The following is a 13232-nucleotide window of genomic DNA, read 5'->3' as shown; positions in this document are numbered from 1 at the left end:
ATGGTTCCAGCCACACCATGTCCCCCAGAACACCCCCTTTTTAGGGCTTCAGCTGTCCTCTGCTGGCTCTCTGTCCACTGGGCTGGCTATCCCCAGTGGGCCCTGGCAGTGCCAGCAGCAGCACCACAGCTCAGCCACAGTGGTGGGCTCTGCTGGTGGAAGATAGTGGAGCCTTGCTGCTCCAGGAGCCTGCCAGCACAGCCAGGGGTCCACAGCATCCAATCCCCCCCACCCAGCAGAAAGGTGAGTTGGATTGCGCCCTAAGTCTCATAACAACAGATGCAGCGGGAGCCTTCCTAGTAGGGCTGTAGACCTGGGAGGAAGCCTCTTTGCCATAGCTATACTTTTGCATTGGGATTGGCTGAGCTGATTGGCCAGAAAACAGGCAGGTGATTGGCCAGAGAACAGCAGATTGGCAGAAATGCCTTCACAATCCTCTGTAAATTCAAGAAATTTTAAAATGTGTTTAGGACAAGAAGGAGTGTTAGCTTTGAAATTGGGGAGAGTTAAAAATTGCTTGACATTCTCGATGGGAAGGCTGTGCCCCAGTCACCCTAGTGAAACAGCCTGCACTGCACCCTGGATGTTTTTGCTTAGCTGGAATATGTCCTTGAGTTATGATAGTGCCTCTTGGTTGTCTGCATGGAGGATACGGAAGTGTGAGTGAGTGTTTTGGAAACTAGCTTACTGAGAGCAAAGGCAACATTTACATTCATTGCTCCATCCACATTTGCCTCTGGCCCCACCCACCACTGGCATATCACCGTTAGAAGGTTGCTCAGAAGGGATGAAGAAGAGCTCTTGGGACTGAAGAAGTTCCTCACCCCTGATCTATTGCTATGGAAAACCATAGGCAACCAGGTCAAGTATACATGTTAAGAACAATATATAACATTATAACTCATTAGATCATAAAAACATTGTCCATTGTATCTGTATCCTTGTACAAAGGCTGGTGTATGTGGTAAGCTGTAGCAATCAAGTATCAGATTGTGCTTCTCAGGTGGGCATTTAATGTGCATACCACCATTCATCCTTGGCCAAAGGCACAACCTTCAGGCAGATAAATTACACTGACACAGTAGATCCTTCTTGCCAATAGGCCAGAACAGGGTGGTACTATCTGTGATTAATGGGTTAGGCTTACTTATTGGTCTGAGCAGCTAGATTTTAGTTACTAGACTCTACACTTCCTAACTATTCTTCACCTTTCTCACTCTCCCCTTCCTTCTCTGCCTTTGCCTCATCTCAACCCATCCTCAGCTTAACAGAAGCCTTAGTTGAGCATGGATATACCTAACAAAGGTCACTCCACTATGGAAGCTCATTCACCTTCTTATTCTCAGAGGTACCTATTCCTTTCTAGGGTTGAGCTCAGGGCAAATGGGTCTTCTATTGGTGAGCAGATGACCATGGTATGTGCAGCAGTAGCTGGCCAGTGGGTTTAATGCATTGTCCCACATCATACAAACATAGAGCTGGAAGGTACCTTAAAGGTAATCTATTCTGTGATACATGAAATCTTCTGCTAGAGGCAACCTGATAGTTGGTCATCTAGCCTCTGTTTTAAAAAATGAAGGAGAGATCACCACTTTCTGAGGCAATTTGTTCCACTGTCAGACTCATATCCCAGCTAGTACTATCAGGAAGTTCACCCCACTCTCTTCCCAAAGAAGCTTTGCAAATTACAATAGAAAACACAGTGTCATAAGGAGCATTTAATCACGAGCAGCATTAAACAATTTAGGAAAAGGCAGGCAACTCAATAAAAGAATGTAGGAAGAGACAAACCCAACAACTAACTAAGCATTAAAACTACAGGAAAATATATTGTTATAGGATTGTGGGATGGCATGGATTATATCTGTGAGTTCCTTCACAGCCTAAAATCCTGTATTTGGGAGTTGGTACCTGCAGTAGAGAAACCTGCTCCACTGGTTGAACAAGTTCCTTTTTTTTTTTTTTTTTCAATAATTTTTATTCAGATTTTCATAAAACATACAAGACAAAATCATAAAACATTCAAAGACAAAAAACAAAATCAAAAATAGTTAAACAAAAAGAAAAAAAAAAAAAAACAAAAATAAAAAATAAAGAGTAAAATATTGACTTCCCATTTGTCAAAGATCAAATCAGTTATAAGTCTATAATATATAACAATCCTGTCTCTTAAGTCATATTATAAAATCACTTTCCTCCAGTAGTTATCTTACTTAATCATCAAATCTCATAAACATTACTTTATTCTTTCCACAAAAAGTCAAAGAGAGGTTTCAATTCTTTAAGAAATATATCTATCAATTTTTTTTTCCAGATAAGCATATCGATTAATCCATCTCATTACTAATTATGATAATCTTATTGTTATAACCATAGTCAAAATAAACATTTCAATTAATCCATCACATCAGAATCTGTTAGGTTCAGTAATTTCAGTAGCCATTGTTCTATTATCTCTATTAGTTCCATTTTCCATCTTCCATCTTCAGTAGTCTTGTTAAGTCCAGTAATTTCAATATCCAATCTTCCATTATCAGTATTCCATAATAATCTTGCTGTCAAAGCCATAGTCATATAGTAAGAGTCTGATGGGAATTACCTCTATCCCAAATATTTTCTTGCCATCCATTCTGAATAGGTTGCTGAAATACTGCTGTAAAATCATATCTCTGTTCTTTTTTTCAAAATACACTGGGTCATCTCTTAAAAGTTTTTCCATTGTCACATGGCTGCAGTTAATTCCATAGATTTTCTCTATATTGGGCTCCATCACATCATTCCAGTCCAGAAGATAATCCATGCCATTGATAACTTTATCTCTAGAATCTTCATTAATTTCTTCAGAGATAACATTGAGTTCCAAACAATAGATTTTATTTCTAAAGTCCATAGACTCCAAATCTTGTTCCTGTTCCACGTTTGTTCCAATCTCCGGGATCTCCTCTCTCACAGGGACCCCTATTCCAGTCTCCAGGGTCTCCTCTCTCACAGGGACCCCTGTTCCAATCTCCGGGGTCTCCTCTCTCACAGGGACCCCTTCCAGGGTCACCTCTCTCACAGGGACCCTTATATCTTTAATCTCCTGCTTCATTTTACTCAATTCAATTTTCGTTATCTCAATCTCATCCATTATTTTCTGAAACATAGTTATTTTCAGATTCTCAGCCACTTTCTTAATTGCCATTTTAAAAGAAAAATATAGGAAAACCACTTCTTATTTCAGCAACAATTGGGTTAATACTCCAAACTTGGTGACATCACAGTATAAACAGAGCAGACAGCCTTATCTCTCCAATAGTTAAGTAAACAAAATGCAGTTCCCAGGATCGAAACAATTAATGGCAATCGTCAAGAAACAGATTCGTCAAAATAAAATAGACCAAAAAGAGAGTAGTCTCAAAACAGTATAATATTTTTCAAAATAAAAATCTGGAATAGAAATCCCTCTTCTGTGTATATCTTTAGAATGCAAATCCAGGACAGCTTTTTGCAACAAAAACAGAGATAAGCTATTAATTAGTGCGTAGCAGAGAGAAGTTACGGCTCCCCAGTGAGATGTCAAAAACCGATCAATCTGGCAAATCTCTTTTAAACAGCAACAATTTAAGTCAAATAAAAGAAAAATATAGAAAGAAGGGTGCTTGCCTGTTAGTGCGTTCTCTCTTAGAAGATAAGATGAACGTTCGCTTTAACAGATAGAGCTTGCTGTTGAAAATCCGTCCCACCTTCGTCGGCTGGACCTCGTCCCATAAATTAATGAGATCTGGTCGTCCCAACAAAAATAGGCTTTGAGGTTAATCTCTTCGTTTCTCCCTACCCGGGAGAAGTTTAATCAGTCAAAAAAAAAAGAAAAAACTGACTGATATATCTGAATAAGCTTCTTTTGAGGCAGGAGCCCGTCTCAAAAGCAGGCACAGGCTAAGTCACCCTTCCCGGAAGTCGAACAAGTTCCTTTGAAGAGTTTATCTGAATATGTAAGAATGTGGTTGAGAGAAGTCATGTTGACATAGGAACAAATTGCCAGGAACGCTTCTTGAGGACAGTGATCCCCCCCACATATATACAAGGAAGTAGTTTCTGTGTGTGTTTGGAGTCTGATGAAAGGCTGAGGGCTGAAAACAGACAGAAAGACTTGCTTCTTCCCTGTGTCTGAACCCCAAGCTATGGCTGGGAAGACTCCCCTACAAGCTTGATGGGGAAGCAGGATCTATTGGACTGTTAATGCTGAGAACCCCTCCATCTTAAGCTCCGATTGTATATAGCTATAAATAAACCATATATCCTATAGGACACCACAGTCTTCGCTTACCTTCTTTCCAAGGAAACCAAACCCTGGGTAAGCACAATAACCACTGGAAGTCTCCTACTGCCACCCTGGGCTCCTGCTGGGAGGAAGGGCAGGACATAAATAAAATAATAAAATTTATTTATTTATTTATTTGATTTATATCCCGCCCTTCCTCCCAGCAGGAGCCCAGGGCAACAAACAAAAGCACTAAAAACACTTTAAAACATTATAAAAACAGACTTTAAAATACATTAAAAAAAACTTTAAAAACATTTTTAAAAGCTTTGAAGACATCTTAGAAAAAAGGTCAAAAATACTGTTTTTTTTAAAAAAAAGGTTTTAAAACATATTAAAAAGCAATTCCAACACAGACGCAGACTGGGATAAGGTCTCAACTTAAAAGCCTTGTTGAAAGAGGAAGGTCTTCAATAGGCGCCGAAAAGGTAACAGAGATGGCGCCTGTCTAATATTTAAGGGGAGGGAATTCCACAGGATAGGTGCCACCACACTAAAGGTCTGTTTCCTATGTTGTGCAGAACAGACCTCCTGATAAGATGGCATCTGCAGGAGGCCCTCACCTGCAGAGCACAGTGATTGACTGGGTATATAAGGGATAAGAGTGTCTTTCAGGTATTCTGTTCCCAAGCTGTATAGGGCTTTGTACACCAAGACTAGAACCTTGAACCTGGCCCAATAGCAAATGGGCAGCAAGTGCAATTCTTTCAGCAGCGGGTGGACATGTTGGTGATACCCTGCTGCAGTGAGCAGTCTCACAGCCGCATTTTGCACCTGCTGCAACTTCCGGACCAACCTCAAGGGTAGCCCCACATAGAGCGCATTACAGTAATCCAGCCTGACCGCTCCCAAGGGCTTCATACAGATGTTAAACAGCATGGGGGACAAAACGGTACCCTGTGGCACCCCACAGCACAACTGCCAGGGGGTCAAAAGATAGTCACCCAATGCTATTCTCTGAGAACGACCTTGGAGATAGGATCGGAACCACTGTAAAACAGTGCCTCCAATACCCATCTCACCAAGTCGGCCCAAAAGGATACCATAGTCAATGGTATCAAAAGCCACTGAGAGATCAAGTAAGAATAACAGGGTCGCACTCCCCCCGTCCTTCTCCCAATAAAGGTCATGCATCAAGGCAAACAAGACCGATTCAGTCCCATAACCAGGCCTGAACCCAGACTGGGATGGGTTAAGATAATCTGTTTCATCCAAGAGTACTTGCAATTGCTACACCACAACCCTCTCAATCACCTTCTCTAAAAAACTGGTATGTGCGACCAGTCAGTAGTTGTCACAAACCAATGGGTCCAGGATGGGCTTTTTCAGGAGTGGTTGGATCACCGCCTCTTTCAAAGAGGCTGGAACCTCTCCCTCCCACAATGATGCGTTGACCATACCCTGGATACACTCGGTCAAAACCCCTCAGCAAGCTTTAATAAGCCAAGAAGGGCAAGGGGCGAGATGACATGTTGCTGGCCGCATCAACGCAAGCACCATATCTACGTCATCAGGCTGCATCAACTGAAACAATTCCCAAGAAGTTGCAGCAGACGTTGCACTGGACAACTCATTGAGGATTACAGTAGATGTGGATGGGGCATCAAGACTGCTATGGAGGCAAGCAACTTTACCCTCAAAGTGCCTTGCCAACAATTCACAGTGGGCCTCCAAAGGGTCTGAAACTCCATTTCCTCTAGTTGATGTCAACAGACCCCTAACAATATGAAAAAGCTCCACCGGACGGCTACTTGAGGATGCAATGGAGGCAGAGAAGTGGGCCTTCTTCACTGCCCTCATTGCCACACAGTAGGCACGGTTATGATGTTTTACTTGTGCCTGATCAGCCTCACAGCATGTATTTCACCACTTGCTCTCTAGCCATCGTCCAGCCTGTTTCATTGCCCTTAGCTCACTAGTGTACCAAGGTGTAAATCGGGGTCCACAATGCTGGAGAGGGTGCTCGGGGGCAACCATGTCAAGAGCCCGACGCACCTCACTGTTCCACAGAGTGACAGGGGCTTCAACAGGGTCACCTGCTCTATCTACTGGGAACTCCTCCAGGGCATTCAGGAATCCTGTGGATTCCATTAGTCTCCAGGGGTGGACCATCTTTACCAGCATTACTATTGCTGGTAGAAATTGCCTGCATGAACCCGAGGCTCTTTCCCATAATTCTAAACCATGGTTTAGTGTTGCATCTGTACAGGCCGCGAAGGAAGCCCCTACGAAGAATGGGTGAATCTGTCAATTTCAGTTTCTCATTTTTCCAGTCTTAAGGTCAGTTCTCTACATTTCCTCATCAGTTTGTGATTTATTTATTTGTTTGTTTTAAATGCTCATGAAAATTCATCTGCATTTTTGTGCAAATTTCTCCTAGTATGTTTGTATGCGATTTTGCCTAGTATAATGCATTTTGTATACTGTTTTTGGTAATGTAACCATTTATATGCATCCCTTACCCTAGTATATGTGTTTTTGTAAACATCACTCTTCTGAAGAGAACCACATTGCAAAATTTGGAGGAGTATGAATTTTGAAGGATGGCTGTGTTCCAGTTTGCATATTGTTTCAGAGTGAGAATTAGGTAGCTTCGCCTTGAAATGCCAACTTAATCACACTTCTTCCCCATTCCTAGCACCTACGCGCGTGAGGCTCTGGATTGTGGCCACTTTTTCAAATGCATCTCCCCATGATCCTAGACAGAATTTCTATTCCATATATTTTATATCAGTATGCCTTTAGTTTCTTTGTAATAAATTATATGTCTTTCCACATATCTTGCTTGTTCTGACTGTGAATTGAGCTCTCCAACAAAAGTGCAATTAGGCTAAGTGATTAAACGAAGCAATAAAATAATGTATGAGAAAGTAGCATATGTGACTGCTTACCCCGATCTCTGCTTGAGGGCCTTGCTCACGTGGATGATGTGTGTGTGTGTGTATAGTTGCAAAATTGCACTTTGTCCCCCAACCCCCACTGGGCGGGTGCCTAAATCAGAAAAAGGCAAGAATACAGCAGAGGAACTGCTCTAAAATGTCCTCATTGGAATTAAAAATTGTTGACAGATCACCTTGATGGGTTTCCCTTTTCCCTCCTCCCATCCCCTTGTCTGGCTTTCATGAGGATCTGTCTGTAAGGGAGGATATTGTGACTGACAAGTCCTGACATGTGTGGGTGTGCTGAGATGCATCTCAGGGAAAGCCCAGTCAGCCAGTCAGAGCCATCCTTTTGCCCAAGCCATTTTCTCTTGAGCTATGTCTTATTTGTTTTCAGCTGCAACCCTGCCGCATTTCTCAGAAGCTGAACAAGCCTATGCCACAATAGCTGTTCCTCTTTTCCCATTTACTCAGACTGCTGCTTTGTATTTGTCTGTTCTCTCCAACAGTCCCTTGCTTGCTCTCCGTAGGAACACTGGCTGGAAAAGAACCAAGTCAGGAATGCAAAAGATCAGTTTCATTTTTGATACATAGGAACAGCGGAAGATCAGAAGTTCAGTTTTCTTAAATAAAATAAAATAAAATATGAATATATAATTATTGATGTTCCGTTTCTCAACCCACAAGGCAGCTAAGATTAATTATAATATCCACATGAATAGTGTACAAATAAAATCTAAAATCCTGCCTAAAAATAATTACAATAAAAGGAATGGTGAGATAAATTATCAGTCAAATGCTCAAAAAGACTAGAGTGTTTTAGGGAGCATATAGAACTAACTGCATACTTGCTGACAGCTTCAAGAATTATATATGCATGGAAGTGGAGAACAGCCATAGTTCCATCCACTAAAGAACAATATAGCAAAGTATGGGGATGTGCATCAATGGCCCCATCTGCACTACACATTTAAAACAGTATCATATCACTTTAAGCTGTCATAACTCCCTGCAAAGAATCCTAGAAACTGTAGTTTGTGAAGGGTGCTGAGAATTGCTAGGACACCCCTATTCCCCTCACAGAGCCACAAACCCCAGAACAGTTTAACAGTTAATCCCTCTTTCTAGGGAACTCTGTGAACTGCACTATATATTTATAGCACAGATGAGGCCAATGTCAAAACTGACTTAGTACATCAGATTAAAGGAAGAACATTATAGACAATTTTTTTGTGGTTAGATCATAGGTCATAGAATAGTAGACTTAGAAGGGGCCTATAGGGTCATTGAGTCCAACCCCCTGCTCAGTGCAGGAATCCAACTTAAAGCATACCGATAGATGGCTGTCCAGCTGCCTCTTGAATGCCTCCAGTGTTGGAGAGCCCACCACCACCCTAGGTAATCGTTTCCATTGTCGTACTGCTCTAACAGTTAGGAGGTTTGCGTCAGTGGGTTAATTCCTGATACGGCATATGATTTTCCAGTGTTCTGAATTGATTGGCCCCTTTGTTATTCTTTATCTTTAAGTTTATCAGCTGTGTATCTTACTGTTTCATTACTTGATAAGAAGGATATGTAAAATAAGAATATTTTGACCTGGCTTCCAGTGCTAATTTCTGGCAAGAGTGTTCCAAAAACAGGGGATCTCCTCAAAAAAGATCCTTTTTGTAGCCTAAAGTTTGAAGGCAGTGGCACCCGGAGAATGAGCTCAGAGCAAGATTTTAGCAACATATGCAGATGTTAGTAAATACAGCTTGCATTTTACTACCAGAGATATATTCTTGACTGCCTGATAAAAATTTTCCCTCTCCCAAACTGAGGAATGCTTTAGTTTGTGAAGAAGGAAGCTTCATGCATGTGTTGCTTGTGCTGTTTCCAGACTTACATTCCTGGCTACCACAGCAAATCTCACTTTTCTTACAGCGGTGGCTGGTCCATTAGGACAAATGGGGTAGTGCCCCACCAATTTCAGTCTGTCCTCAGCCACCTCCCTCCTGCCTTCCTTATTAGTTACAACCAGTCCAGTGGGCGGCAGTGCATGCCAGCTTTCTCCTCCTTGATCTCAGTTTTGTCCTTGTAGAATTCAGCAGGAAGGAAGATGAGGACAAAACTAGAATTAGTTGGCTCTGCCTGTCATTGGCTCAGATTCCACTTAAAGTTGGGCTCTCTGCTATCTGCCCTACCAGTCCCAATATGCACCAGCCATTGCTGTTTCCTTAATATGGGACTAGTTGAAACTCACATAGGCCAACATCTGTTTTATTTGAGCCTTGGTTTGCTTAGTGCTGTAGGCCACTGCTATAAGGCAGACTTCATATCCCAAGTTCTGGAGAAGGTAAAGATGTCCCAAGTATAGACATTTCCTTTTCTAAGGGATTCAAATGGTGACCAGCAAAAAGTCCTTGATTGATTTGCCTGTAATTTGGCTAACTTATATACTCCAGTGGGGCTAGTACTCTTGAAAGTTCACCCACTCCTGTCAAAAGGGGAAAAAAGTTATAACCATTTTTTTAAATTTTCCACATAATGAGCGGGGAAGGAAAAATGAATCCCAAACTGTAATGGCTGCCCCTCCAAACAACAACACTGCACCATCCTTCTGAAATTTGGCAGGATTCTTGCTCTCAAAAGGGACCAACTTGTCTGCAAATTTCATTCATTTCCACCCCAAAATCAAAAAATTATAGATGTTTCCTTTTACAAAAATCAAACTTTAAAAGAACCCACCACAAAAGCCCACTATTGAATTGGCGGAATGAAGCAGATTCAGATAGACTCAAGTCGAACTGGACAGCCTACAAAGAACCTCAGACCAAGGTGAGCTGTTTTCCAAAAGCCTGGATCAGAGTCTGAACTAATCTTGTGATCAGTGTACACCCCTACGACACATGTGCACATGCAATTTTATTCACCAGCAGGAACAGTTCAATACTTACCTCCAGAGAGAAGCACAGCATTTGTGCTGAATTATGACATTTCTGTGCCCTGGTCATGTTGCAATCTAAGAAGGCAGTAGAGTGCTAGGAAGAAACATATCAAATTCCATTGATTTTCTCCTATAATAAAACTGTTGTGCATTTTTCATACTTTTTAGCTATCAATTGTAGCTTGCAGCATATACCACCTTTTATCAAAATATACAATATGTGAGTAATCAGTATTCTGTTTAGACAAGTAAGGAGTGCTGAAGGAGCTGACATTTTATAGAGTAGGCTGAGAGGTTGCGAGCTGGGTTGGGATACAGGTAGGAACTGTGTGTCCTGTAGAAATAATTTGTATATGTCATGCCAGTGCTGGGATTCATGTCTTTTATAGATGGGAGATAGAAAATGCTTCGTTCTTGTAAATTGATTGGAAAGGTGACCCGTAATCTGAAGCTCTTCCCTCCATCCCTCTCTTGCCACACATTTACTTATTATTTATTTTATTTTATTTATTAAATTTATATCCTGCCCTTCCTCCCAGAAGTAGCCCAGGGCAGCAAACAAAAACACTAAGAACACTCTAAAACATCTGAAAAACAGACTTCTAAAATATGTTAAAACAAGACATCTTTAAAAACATATTAAAACATCTTTAAAAACATCTTTAAAAAAAAGCTTTAAAAGCATCTTTAAAAGCCATTCCAACACAGACGCAGATTTAGCAGAAGGGCTATAGCGCAGTGGCACAATGTGATGTTCCTGTATTAATGTATATATGGTAAGTGCTGTTTGTATAGAAGATATGTGGTAAGTGGAGTGAAAGAGGAGGGGGGAGTAAATGAGCAGTAGAATGCTGGATGATTGGCTGAGTGTTTGGATGGCTGAGAGTATAAATGGAAGGATTACAGTTGAATCTGGGTGGACGTTGGTGGGTTGTTTGAGAGGTGTTTGGTGGGGTTTTTGAGAGGAGATTGTGTGGAGAGTTGGTGGATGTGAGGAAAGTGTGGAGTTCGGATTAATACTAAGACAAGTACCACAGGAATAGATGAAACCATATGCTTATGTGCCTTTATAAAGTAATCTTGTTATTTCTAATATTTAATAAACACTATTTTGGTTTACCGGAGGTCTGATCCTTGGCTGGGGAATATACAGACCAGAGGGGAGGGCAAGGTACTTACCAAGGCTGAAGGGAAACTGTAAAAATTGGTGGCAGCGGTGAAGGGAAGAATATAACACCACAAGTATCCAGACCAACCCAGAATTATATGCATTCTATATAGATCAAAGGGATTGGGACAGCTTAAGCACACAGTCACAGAGGTAACCTGATTGAGAGAGACTCAGGCAGAGTCTCTGGGAATACTGGTTATAGGACGTGACTGGGGGTGCTGCCTAGCAGGGGGATCTGGTGAGGTCTGTGCTAGAGTGGAGAGAGAAACCATAAAAAGGACAGTCCGGACTGGTGGAGTCCCTGGTGGTGCCTAGTGACAGGCAGTAGCCACGAGCAGGTAGGAACCTGACAGGGAGAGCCAGGGAAGGGCATCACACACAGCAGCTGCTTTGTGTACAGAAGGTCTGAGGTACAGTCCACAGCATCTCCAGGTGGGGTTGAGAACGCCCCCTGCCTGAAACCCGGAAGAGCTGCTGCTAGCCAGCAGACCATGCCGAGCTGGGTAGATCACTGGTCTGACATACTGTGCTGCAATGGAAGAGGAGAAAATGGGGGAAGGACCAAAGACAGTTGCTACAATCTCGCCATCCAGCCAGTAAAACATATTCTGACAGTTATGCAAGCACTCGCTTAACCCCACAAAGTCTGCCCTGGCTGTCTTGTGAACCATCAAAGCTTTTCCTGGTTTTGCCATTTAGTCATTCTAACTAGCAAAATCTGATTTTCCAGATTTCTCCAGGATTGACATCCTGCCCATATTCTGCCAGGATTTGGCCCTGAGCCATCCACTTTTATTCCATCTGTCCTAGTCCCACACCTTAGGCCTACCCTGGGACCCAGCATTTTTAAAATCAGAAGAAGACAACCCTTGCGACAGCTGAGGAGAACCATAGAACTGGAGGGTTTTTTAAAAGTTAGATCCTGATTTGGGGCTTCTCATAAGCATCTGACTGGCCATTGAGAGAACAGGATGCTGAATTATCTCTGAATCAACCACCTTGGACCCTATGACTGCAGGTGAGGCTTTGTTGGTTGTGCCACCCTTGGGGGCTGCCAGGTTGGCATTGACCCATGACAGGGCATTTTCAGTTGTGGTTCCCCATTTGTGGAATCCTCTCCCTGGGGAGGTGCATCTGTCTACCTCATCACTGACTTTCAGGAGAAATTTTAAAACATTCCTGTTTACTCAGGCATTTGACAGCTGAAATACACTATTCCTGGCACACCTGAGATCACCAGCTGAGAAAATGTTTTTAATCGTTTTTTAAATGGTTTTAGATATTTTTTTAAAAAAAGTTTTATCCCTGATGTGTCTGCTGCTCAGGATTTCTTCGGGAGGAAGAATGAGATATAAATTGAATAAATAAATAAATATTAGATGGCTTATTGGTCTGATCCAGCAGGATGTTCTTAAGTTCTTATGTCACCTAGTCCAACCTCTGTTCAATGCAGGAAGTACAGAACTATATAGCCTCTACCTGCAGCACAAGAGAGGTCACTAGTACTGTAGCAGACAATTGCCTCCATTGTCAATTTTTTCTAACCATTTAGAACAGAGCAGAGCAGAGAACAAGTCTTTGACCTCTTCTGTGTGATAGCCCTTCAGGCATTCAAAGCATGCTCTCTTGTCCCCCCTCAGTTTTTGCTTCTCCAGGCTACATGTACCAAGGGCCTTAACCTTTCCTCGTAGAATTTGTTTTTCACACACTTGAGTATCTTTGTTGCCCTCCTCTGAGCCTATTCCTGTTTGTTTACGTCCTTCTTATAGTACAGCACCCAGAACCGGGCATGGTACTCCAGGCAAGATCTGAGTAATATGAAATAAAAGTCAAACGACCGCTTCTTGTGACTGGGAAACTATGGTTCTATTAATGCTGCCAAAAGTTAGATTAGCCTTTTTCAGAAGTAGAAATACATTCGCCTTTTTTGCAAGTGGAATTAGCGGGGGGGGG

This window comes from Rhineura floridana, chromosome 9, assembly GCF_030035675.1.
Source record: "Rhineura floridana isolate rRhiFlo1 chromosome 9, rRhiFlo1.hap2, whole genome shotgun sequence".
In the NCBI taxonomy this organism is placed as follows: domain Eukaryota; kingdom Metazoa; phylum Chordata; class Lepidosauria; order Squamata; family Rhineuridae; genus Rhineura; species Rhineura floridana.
This window is presented reverse-complemented; position numbering follows the sequence as displayed.